This window comes from Echeneis naucrates, chromosome 5 (genome assembly GCF_900963305.1).
Source record: "Echeneis naucrates chromosome 5, fEcheNa1.1, whole genome shotgun sequence".
NCBI lineage: Eukaryota > Metazoa > Chordata > Actinopteri > Carangiformes > Echeneidae > Echeneis > Echeneis naucrates.
In genome coordinates this window covers 4,180,174-4,192,099 of record NC_042515.1, presented here as the reverse complement: position 1 = coordinate 4,192,099, position 11,926 = coordinate 4,180,174, and the positions used below count along the sequence as shown (strand labels likewise).

General features: G+C 39.9%; 3 pseudogenes; all 3 read left to right on the top strand.

Moving 5' to 3' along the window:
• The first annotated feature begins 257 nt into the window (after positions 1–257).
• LOC115044187 (transcription factor HES-1-like) lies at positions 258–847 on the top strand (annotated as a pseudogene).
• A 4,025-nt stretch (positions 848–4,872) lies between these two features.
• Positions 4,873–5,714, top strand: LOC115044127 (transcription factor HES-1-like; annotated as a pseudogene).
• A 1,569-nt stretch (positions 5,715–7,283) lies between these two features.
• On the top strand, positions 7,284–9,852 carry LOC115043943 (transcription factor HES-7.1-like; annotated as a pseudogene).
• Positions 9,853–11,926: the final 2,074 nt, after the last annotated feature.

Below are 11,926 nucleotides of genomic sequence, written 5' to 3'. Positions count from 1 at the left end.
AAGAGTGTGTCCAGCCAAAGTCATTGATCCCAGGTCTGCTCTCTCTACAGGGTCACCACTTTCCCAGATTCACTTAGAGCTCTTTCAGTCTCTCTCCATCACCCCCCCAGTCCTCCACCTGTTCCCCTGAGATCTAACTATTGTCCCCCGGGCATATGTAACACCATTCAGCATGTTGATGCTCCAAATGTCCTATTGTCTCAGCAAGTTATCTGATTGGCTGAGACTGTGAGAAACTCCAACCAGGCCAAGACCCACACATTCATATGGAGATGTGGGACTATAAATAGGAGGGATGAAGCCAGCAGAGATCACATTCTCTCTACAGAGACCTCTACAGCACACAGATCCAGCTATGGCACCTACAACCACTGCAGCAATGAGCAACTCTCAGGAGCATCTGACTCTGACCCACAAGGTGAATTGGAGATTCAAAACCGAAACACGATTTATCAAAAGGGTTCTTCTTTTACTGCTGACTTTATACAGCAGAATAAGTTTACTCATGACTTTGTTCTCCTCTCTACAGCTCAGAAAGCCTCTGGTGGAGAAGTTACGCAGAGAGCGAATCAACAGCAGCATTGAGCAGCTCAACTCTCTCCTGGGTCCAGAGTTCCTCAAACAGCAGCCAGACTCCAAGCTGGAGAAAGCAGACATCCTGGAGATGACAGTTTGCTTCCTGACACAGCTGCAGCAGCAGAATCTACAGCAGAGAAGACTCCTGAACCACGTCAACAAGCTGCAGTCTTCCTCTGATAAGAACCTGACTGAGGCTGACTTCTCTCTGCAGACCAGCATCACCAAAGACCAGAGTCCAGTCCACAGCGCCCCCTGGAGGCCGTGGTAGACCCTTACAGACTGGACTCACTACCAGACAAACTCAGACCATGTTGGTCAAACATCACTGGAACTGACTTCTGTGAAACTTAAGGACTTGTTCTTCTGTATTAACAGAAGGTTGAATTTTGTGATTTCCTCTCAGTAAGAGGAGATTTCCTGATGGAAACGACAGCAATAATATCTTTCAAGTGAAGAAAGAACATTTTTCATGCATGTTGCATGAACACAATTCTGATTGTGTCAACAATCATTATTATACTTTATTCCTGAATTCTATGAAACAAAGGACTTGTTCTTCTGTATTATCAGAAGCTTTTCAAATACTTTCGAGTGTTTCAAACTTTCTTGTTTAAAGAAAATTATTTCCTGTGGAAATAGTGTTACAGAGTGACATTATCTTTCATACTGAGAAAGAAGCTTTGTAGCTTTCATTGTGATAAAAACAGTTTTATGGACATCATGATTTTCATCATGATCTTTACATCACTTTAATCTATCTGATTACTAAAAACTGATCTGTTGTAAGATCACATTGTTCATTGTTTTCTCCTAAACCTTTAGTTAAAATCCTAATTTTGCTGTGATATGTTTGTGCTTTACTGAACGTAAAATATAATCCATGATTGATGTTTGTTACCTCCTGAGTAGCATTGATCATTTTGATCAAACACCTTAATTGTTCAGTTGATGGACGTTCCCTCACTTTATGTGATTATTGAAAACTGATCTGTTTTAAGATCAGCATGTTTATCTTTTTACTGTAAAAGGTTTAATGTCACATCGTCACAGTTTTCCAGTGACAATATGACTTTTACATTCTGAGGATTTGCCGAATTTTGTGATTATGAAGAATGTGACCTGTTTTTAGGTCAAGTTTTACTGTTTGGAACAAACTCTCCTGGGACAGTGACTGCAGTGTCCACCAATACTGTAAATTGATTGTCTTTTATGAAGACAGTCGTTCCTTTACTCTGTCTGAGTACAGCGTTTCTTGTAGAACTCTACAAGTTGTTGTTGTGATGTATCATCACCTCTAGGTGGAGCCTTCGTAGTCTTTGTGGTTCATTGTGTCCTGTTTAATAAACAAACAGAAAAGATAAAATGATGTTTCCATGTCATTGTATGAAAACTCAGCCCTCCACATGATAAAACTCAGGCATCCCATTTCTTTTTCATTTTCTCTTCATGAATTTTCTACACGTTTCCATCAATGTTCTTATCTTTAAATGGCACTTCAAAGTAAAATTCACATCATTCATGATATACCTAGTTGTAATTATTCCAATCCAGGTTTCTGATAGAAAAGGAGGAACAAACATGTCATATTTGGAGCACGCCATCCAACCAAATTAGAGCATGTTTCAGAATATTTTCCTGCACCATTCATTCATTACGACTGCATCAGTGCATGTAAAAAAGTGGAACATTTCCCTCTTTAAAGAGCTGAAACAGCGTATCTAATGTGAAGAACAATAGGACACACTTCTATTGTTCCACCAGGGACAGCAGTGAAAGGACAGAGTGTGGGAAACCAGAGGAGACCCACTCACAGAGCCCTGAGGGACAACAGATCCCGACCTTTGACCTGAGGAGGCAGAAATCTAAGGCGACGCTGAATGGAAGAGAAGAAATTTCTTGATGTGATATCAAATCATGTCAAATATCAGACCTGGCTAAATGTTAAAATCCCAGATCGCATTTTTACAGAATTAAAACCAGATGATATTTGGGATGAAGACATTGCATTGAGAAAGGGGATATTTCGAATGAATAAAACTGGAAAGGTTTGTGTTTTTTTTTTTTTTCTCTTTTCACCCAAACGGTATGACGGCAGTCAAGCATCACATGCTGAAGCTGGTGGTCACGTTTGAAGTCTGCGTGTTTCTAATATCTGAGTGTTGTACATGAAGTTTCCAGTTGATCCCACAACTCCAGATTCTGACTGTTTAACGGAAATCTGGATTCAAGCTGCACTTTAATTTAACAATAATAACAATAATAAGAAAAAACACAGCAATATGCTAAAAAGGGGACGTTCAAAAGGCCTTTTGGATTCAAATAAAGCTTTGATTTCTTTAAATGCACAGAGTGTGGGAAAGCTCTGGAGAGAATTGAAGAGTTGAGACTGATTTACATCCTTGACTCCACCAGCAGCCGACTATTCTCCAAAGGGATTTGGCACACTTCAGGAAACAGCTGCCTCGACCTCCCACCCTCATGTGATGAGCTGAATTTCTAATCCAGCTGCTTATAAAATGACAGAGAGATGACTGGATGGGCAAAATGTGTGATTGAATGATTAAGAATTTACAAAAAAAAATGGGAGAAAGCATTGAAGCTAAACTTCCATCATACTTTTCGGCTCTGAAACCTGCCAGAGACAACCAATGGAGCTCTTTCCCTCCAGATGGTTGGTGACGTCGGGCCCTGTTTCCACTACAACACACGTCCAGTATGAGCCACACACGCTCCATTCAAAGTCCTTTTGTGGCTCAGTGACCAAAGAGCAGGGGAGTGTGGGAAACTGAGAGCAACCTTCAACTCACACTGATGACAGGACACAAGTCAGAAGACTGTGCCACATGTCCACAGCAGCACGAGCATTGTGATTACGCCCCAAATATATCAGAAGTGCGATGATTGTTTTCAGTTCATAACAAAGACGGCCTCAAGAATATAGTATTTTATGAAGAGTATTAATAAAAGAGAAAAATTCTCGGGAAAGAAAAAGGAAAATTAATCATCAAAATAGATATATTGTAGACACATTACAAGAAATTGAGGTGATTATTTAAATGTAGTGAAGTCAAAATTACACAACGCATTTTAGTTTAATTATTAACCTTTAAACAGAATGAGTCCACTCTGGGTAACTCTAAATACTCAAACGCTTCACTGAATGATGAGAGCAACCTTCAACTCACACTGATGACAGGACACAAGTCAGAAGACTGTGCCACATGTCCACAGCAGCACGAGCATTGTGATTATATTCTATTGAAATTCAGCATGGGAACGAAAACGTTACTAAATACACAATTCCATTGGTCTCAAAAAGAAAGTGGTACTTTTCCCTCCTTGTAAAAGAAGTCATTAAGTTACAATAAGAGTGACACGATTTGTATAAGCTGGTTTGAATGTTACTGGAAAACACAAAAACCACAACATATAAATTACATTTTGCAGCCAATGATGAAATATTTTTTTAATGTGCCACCAGTGTAAAAAAAAAAAAAAGACTAAAAATAAAATGCTCAGTCAAACACACCGATCCCAGCATCAGGGTGCAGATCTGCTCTCTCCATTGGGTCGGATCTTTTTCCATCACAACACAGGCAGCATCTGTCACTGAAGTCCTTTTGTTGTCCATTGACCACAGCTCAGGGAGTCAGTGTGGGAAACTGAGCTCAGCTTGTTACTCACTGACTACAAGACGGCACGTGTCCAGAAACTCAGCTACATCTGGACAGCAGCAGGATTAGTTCTGACTTCACTTCAAATGCCATTAATGGACAACACAGTGTTTTTTCATGTTTTACCATTTTGCTTTTGCTAAATGGTGCAATTCTGGTTGTGCTAAATGAATATTTCTGGTTCTATATGAATACATTTCTGAATTCATCAAAATGCCGAATTGATGGATATACTTTTAAAAGGGCCAGACACAGACTAACTAACTAACTAACTAACTAATCAGCTAGATATATATTTCCATCAAGTATAATTCAAAAGTTATTGCATAAATATTTTTCTCCCTCACATGTGACAGAATGATCAGAGTGTGCTCATCCAAAGTCATTGATCCCAGGTCTGCTCTCTCTACAGGGTCACCACTTTCCCAGATTCACTTAGAGCTCTTTCAGTCGCTCTCCATCACCCCCCCAGTCCTCCACCTGTTCCCCTGAGATCTAACTATTGTCCCCCGGGCATATGTAACACCATTCAGCATGTTGATGCTCCAAATGTCCTATTGTCTCAGCAAGCTGTCTGATTGGCTGAGACTGTGAGAAACTCCAACCAGACCAAGACCCACACATTCATATGGAGATGTGGGACTATAAATAGGAGGGATGAAGCCAGCAGAGATCACATTCTCTCTACAGAGACCTCTACAGCACACAGATCCAGCTATGGCACCTACAACCACTGCAGCAATGAGCAACTCTCAGGAGCATCTGACTCTGACCCACAAGGTGAATTGGAGATTCAAAACCGAAACACGATTTATCAAAAGGGTTCTTCTTTTACTGCTGACTTTATACAGCAGAATAAGTTTACTCATGACTTTGTTCTCCTCTCTACAGCTCAGAAAGCCTCTGGTGGAGAAGTTACGCAGAGAGCGAATCAACAGCAGCATTGAGCAGCTCAAGTCTCTCCTGGGTCCAGAGTTCCTCAAACAGCAGCCAGACTCCAAGCTGGAGAAAGCAGACATCCTGGAGATGACAGTTTGCTTCCTGACACAGCTGCAGCAGCAGAATCTACAGCAGAGAAGACTCCTGAACCACGTCAACAAGCTGCAGTCTTCCTCTGATAAGAACCTGACTGAGGCTGACTTCTCTCTGCAGACCAGCATCACCAAAGACCAGAGTCCAGTCCACAGCGCCCCCTGGAGGCCGTGGTAGACCCCTACAGACTGGACTCACTACCAGACAAACTCAGACCATGTTGGTCAAACATCACTGGAACTGACTTCTGTGAAACTTCAGGACTTGTTCTTCTGTATTAACAGAAGGTTGAATTTTGTGTTTTCCTCTCAGTAAGAGGAGATTTCCTGATGGAAACGACAGCAATAATATCTTTCAAGTGAAGAAAGAACATTTTTCATGCATGTTGCATGAACACAATTCTGATTGTGTCAGCAATCATTATTATACTTTATTCCTGAATTCTATGAAACAAAGGACTTGTTCTTCTGTATTATCAGAAGCTTTTCAAATACTTTCGAGTGTTTCAAACTTTCTTGTTTAAAGAAAAAGATTTCCTGTGTAAATAGTGTTACAGAGTGACATTATCTTTCATACTGAGAAAGAAGCTTTGTAGCTTTCATTGTGATAAAAACAGTTTTATGGATTTTCATGATTTTCATCATGATCTTTACATCACTTTAATCTATCTGATTACTAAAAACTGATCTGTTGTAAGATCAGATTGTTCATTGTTTTCTCCTAAACCTTTAGTTAAAATCCTAATTTTGCTGTGATATGTTTGTGCTTTACTGAACGTAAAATATAATCCATGATTGATGTTTGTTACTTCCTGAGTAGCATTGATCATTTTGATCAAACACCTTAATTGTTCAGTTGATGGACGTTCCCTCACTTTATGTGATTATTGAAAACTGATCTGTTTTAAGATCAGCATGTTTATCTTTTTACTGTAAAAGGTTTCATGTCACATCGTCACAGTTTTCCAGTGACAATATGACTTTTACATTCTGAGAATTTGCCGAATTTTGTGATTATGAAGAATGTGACCTGTTTTTAGGTCAAGTTTTACTGTTTGGAACAAACTCTCCTGGGACAGTGACTGCAGTGTCCACCAATACTGTAAATTGTTTGTCTTTTATGAAGACAGTCGTTCCTTTACTCTGTCTGAGTACAGCGTTTCTTGTAGAACTCTACAAGTTGTTGTTGTGATGTATCATCACCTCTAGGTGGAGCCTTCATCGTCTTTGTGGTTCATTGTGTCCTGTTTAATAAACAAACAGAAAAGATAAAATGATGTTTCCATGTCATTGTATGAAAACTCAGCCCTCCACATGATAAAACTCAGGCATCCCATTTCTTTTTCATTTTCTCTTCATGAATTTTCTACACGTTTCCATCAATGTTCTTATCTTTAAATGGCACGTCAAAGTAAAATTCACATCATTCATGATATACCTAGTTGTAATTATTCCAATCCAGGTTTCTGATAGAAAAGGAGGAACAAACATGTCATATTTGGAGCACGCCATCCAACCAAATTAGAGCAAGTTTCAGAATATTTTCCTGCACCATTCATTCATTACGACTGCATCAGTGCATGTAAAAAAGTGGAACATTTCCCTCTTTAAAGAGCTGAAACAGCGTATCTAATGTGAAGAACAATAGGACACACTTCTATTGTTCCACCAGGGACAGCAGTGAAAAGACAGAGTGTGGGAAACCAGAGGAGACCCACTCACAGAGCCCTGAGGGACAACAGATCCCGACCTTTGACCTGAGGAGGCAGAAATCTAAGGCGACGCTGAATTTGAAGAGAAGAAATTTCTTGATGTGATATCAAATCATGTCAAATATCAGACCTGGCTAAATGTTAAAATCCCAGATCGCATTTTTACAGAATTAAAACCAGATGATATTTGGGATGAAGACATTGCATTGAGAAAGGGGATATTTCGAATGAATAAAACTGGAAAGGTTTGTGTTTTTTTTTTTTTTTTTTCTTTTCACCCAAACGGTATGACGGCAGTCAAGCATCACATGCTGAAGCTGGTGGTCATGTTTGAAGTCTGCGTGTTTCTAATATCTGAGTGTTGTACATGAAGTTTCCAGTTGATCCCACAACTCCAGATTCTGACTGTTTAACGGAAATCTGGATTCAATCTGCACTTTAATTTAACAATAATAACAATAATAAGAAAAAACACAGCAATATGCTAAAAAGGGGACGTTCAAAAGGCCTTTTGGATTCAAATAAAACTTTGATTTCTTTAAATGCACAGAGTGTGGGAAAGCTCTGGAGAGAATTGAAGAGTTGAGACTGATTTACATCCTTGACTCCACCAGCAGCCGACTATTCTCCAAAGGGATTTGGCACACTTCAGGAAACAGCTGCCTCGACCTCCCACCCTCATGTGATGAGCTGAATTTCTAATCCAGCTGCTTATAAAATGACAGAGAGATGACTGGATGGGCAAAATGTGTGATTGAATGATTAAGAATTTACAAAAAAAGATGGGAGAAAGCATTGAAGCTAAACTTCCATCATACTTTTCGGCTCTGAAACCTGCCAGAGACAACCAATGGAGCTCTTTCCCTCCAGATGGTTGGTGACGTCGGGCCCTGTTTCCACTACAACACACGTCCAGTATGAGCCACACACGCTCCATTCAAAGTCCTTTTGTGGCTCAGTGACCAAAGAGCAGGGGAGTGTGGGAAACTGAGAGCAACCTTCAACTCACACTGATGACAGGACACAAGTCAGAAGACTGTGCCACATGTCCACAGCAGCACGAGCATTGTGATTATATTCTATTGAAATTCCGCATGGGAACGAAAACGTTACTAAATACACAATTCCATTGGTCTCAAAAAGAAAGTGGTACTTTTCCCTCCTTGTAAAAGAAGTCATTAAGTTACAATAAGAGTGACACGATTTGTATAAGCTGGTTTGAATGTTACTGGAAAACACAAAAACCACAACATACAAATTATATTTTGCAACCAATGATGAAATATTTTTTTAATGTGCCACCAGTGTAAAAAAAAAAAATACTAAAAATAAAACGCTCAGTCAAACACACCGATCCCAGCATCAGGGTGCAGATCTGCTCTCTCCATTGGGTCGGATCTTTTTCCATCACAACACAGGCAGCATCTGTCACTGAAGTCCTTTTGTTGTCCATTGACCACAGCTCAGGGAGTCAGTGTGGGAAACTGAGCTCAGCTTGTTACTCACTGACTACAAGACGGCACGTGTCCAGAAACTCAGCTACATCTGGACAGCAGCAGGATTAGTTCTGACTTCACTTCAAATGCCATTAATGGACAACACAGTGTTTTTTCATGTTTTACCATTTTGCTTTTGCTAAATGGTGCAATTCTGGTTGTGCTAAATGAATATTTCTGGTTCTATATGAATACATTTCTGAATTCATCAAAATGCCGAATTGATGGATATACTTTTAAAAGGGCCAGACACAGACTAACTAACTAACTCATAAACTAGATATATATTTCCATCAAGTATAATTTTAATTTTAAAAGTTATTGCATAAATTTGTTTCTCTCTCACATGTGACAGAATGATCAGAGTGTGCTCATCCAAAGTCATTGATCCCAGGTCTGCTCTCTCTACAGGGTCACCACTTTCCCAGATTCACTTAGAGCTCTTTCAGTCGCTCTCCATCACCCCCCCAGTCCTCCACCTGTTCCCCTGAGATCTAACTATTGTCCCCCGGGCATATGTAACACCATTCAGCATGTTGATGCTCCAAATGTCCTATTGTCTCAGCAAGCTGTCTGATTGGCTGAGACTGTGAGAAACTCCAACCAGACCAAGACCCACACATTCATATGGAGATGTGGGACTATAAATAGGAGGGATGAAGCCAGCAGAGATCACATTCTCTCTACAGAGACCTCTACAGCACACAGATCCAGCTATGGCACCTACAACCACTGCAGCAATGAGCAACTCTCAGGAGCATCTGACTCTGACCCACAAGGTGAATTGGAGATTCAAAACCGAAACATGATTTATCAAAAGGGTTCTTCTTTTACTGCTGACTTTATACAGCAGAATAAGTTTACTCATGACTTTGTTCTCCTCTCTACAGCTCAGAAAGCCTCTGGTGGAGAAGTTACGCAGAGAGCGAATCAACAGCAGCATTGAGCAGCTCAAGTCTCTCCTGGGTCCAGAGTTCCTCAAACAGCAGCCAGACTCCAAGCTGGAGAAAGCAGACATCCTGGAGATGACAGTTTGCTTCCTGACACAGCTGCAGCAGCAGAATCTACAGCAGAGAAGACTCCTGAACCACGTCAACAAGCTGCAGTCTTCCTCTGATAAGAACCTGACTGAGGCTGACTTCTCTCTCCAGACCAGCATCACCAAAGACCAGAGTCCAGTCCACAGCGCCCCCTGGAGGCCGTGGTAGACCCCTACAGACTGGACTCACTACCAGACAAACTCAGACCATGTTGGTCAAACATCACTGGAACTGACTTCTGTGAAACTTCAGGACTTGTTCTTCTGTATTAACAGAAGGTTGAATTTTGTGTTTTCCTCTCAGTAAGAGGAGATTTCCTGATGGAAACGACAGCAATAATATCTTTCAAGTGAAGAAAGAACTTTTTTCATGCATGTTGCATGAACACAATTCTGATTGTGTCAACAATCATTATTATACTTTATTCCTGAATTCTGTGAAACAAAGGACTTGTTCTTCTGTATTATCAGGAGCTTTTCAAATACTTTCGAGTGTTTCAAACTTTCTTGTTTAAAGAAAAATATTTCCTGTGGAAATAGTGTTACAGAGTGACATTATCTTTCATACTGAGAAAGAAGCTTTGTAGCTTTCATTGTGATAAAAACAGTTTTATGGACATCATGATTTTCATCATGATCTTTACATCACTTTAATCTATCTGATTACTAAAAACTGATCTGTTGTAAGATCAGATTGTTCATTGTTTTCTCCTAACCCTTTAGTTAAAATCCTAATTTTGCTGTGATATGTTTGTGCTTTACTGAACGTAAAATATAATCCATGATTGATGTTTGTTACCTCCTGAGTAGCATTGATCATTTTGATCAAACACCTTAATTGTTCAGTTGATGGACGTTCCCTCACTTTATGTGATTATTGAAAACTGATCTGTTTTAAGATCAGCATGTTTATCTTTTTACTGTAAAAGGTTTCATGTCACATCGTCACAGTTTTCCAGTGACAATATGACTTTTACATTCTGAGAATTTGCTGAATTTTGTGATTATGAAGAATGTGACCTGTTTTTAGGTCAAGTTTTACTGTTTGGAACAAACTCTCCTGGGACAGTGACTGCAGTGTCCACCAATACTGTAAATTGTTTGTCTTTTATGAAGACAGTCGTTCCTTTACTCTGTCTGAGTACAGCGTTTCTTGTAGAACTCTACAAGTTGTTGTTGTGATGTATCATCACCTCTAGGTGGAGCCTTCATCGTCTTTGTGGCTCAATGTGTCCTGTTTAATGAACAAACATCAAGATGAAAACGTTTTTTCCATGTTATTTCTGTTATATATGATCTTGTAGATGATAAAGAACTAGAGACTTTTTGCCTCTTTTAAAGAATTCCTCTCACTTGTTTCATTTCTTTCCACCTGCCCGTGGATAGTTTTAAAGATTTTCATCTTTGTACTTTTAAACACGAAAGAAAATCCATCAAATTACAGCATTGCTCTACATGCATGGCTTGTACTTAAGAGCTTTGGGATAGATCACAATAAGAAGCAGAGGAGAAAAGAAACACAGGATTAACTACAATTACATTTTGACTGCAGCATTTATTTACAGCTGCTCAAATCCTGCGGTGCAAAGTGTAAATGCTCACACTCAGTCGGTTTTTAGAGTTAACAACGACTTTTCCTCTTAATTGGCTCCTCGTGTTGGAGGTGCAGTGTGACGGGCAGCGGGTGGTTTTAATGAGTCCCATTCATTGTGAAAGCAATGGTCGACACCATCACTGCTGTGGATGTTTAAAAAAAAAGAAAATAAATAAAAAAAAAGGGGGGGAAGAAGTGCTGCAACACTTGGTGGCAGCAGTGGATTATTTAAAAAAGCGTGCACATGCGCCTTCAGTGATGTGTGCCGTTCTGTCTTTTTGAGGCCCAAGACCTTGAGAGGACATTCAGTCGGGCCTCAGTCCTGCACAGGTAATGAGGTTTTGAGATGAATGCTGGCGGGTTAGTGAGGGGCGACCCGACTAAAACAAAAAGCAACGTCTGAGGATGCTGACAGAACCAGACACAAGTGCACTTTCTGAAAATAATCATTGTTTAGTCAATGTGTTGTGTTATTTGCAGATTTTGTCGCCACATATCAACAAAGAAAAATAATTATATTTGTGTCTTTGCTGAGTGGTTGTGAAACACTTGTGACTTGAGGGCTCTTGGGGAATGTTTGACAAAGATACTGTTGCAACATCTGCTGCTAAAAAAAAAACAGGAAAAAAAAGAGAGAATTTGATGCAAAATCCCATCAGCCCCTGTTCTGACTTGTAGATTCTCAAAAGCGTCCCTTCCAAAACGCTAACTGAAGGAATGAGGACAAATGTTTTCTCTCTCTTGTTGTCTTCACTATTATTAACACCGACATTTGGCGACGGAACTGATCTTTTGAAGTCT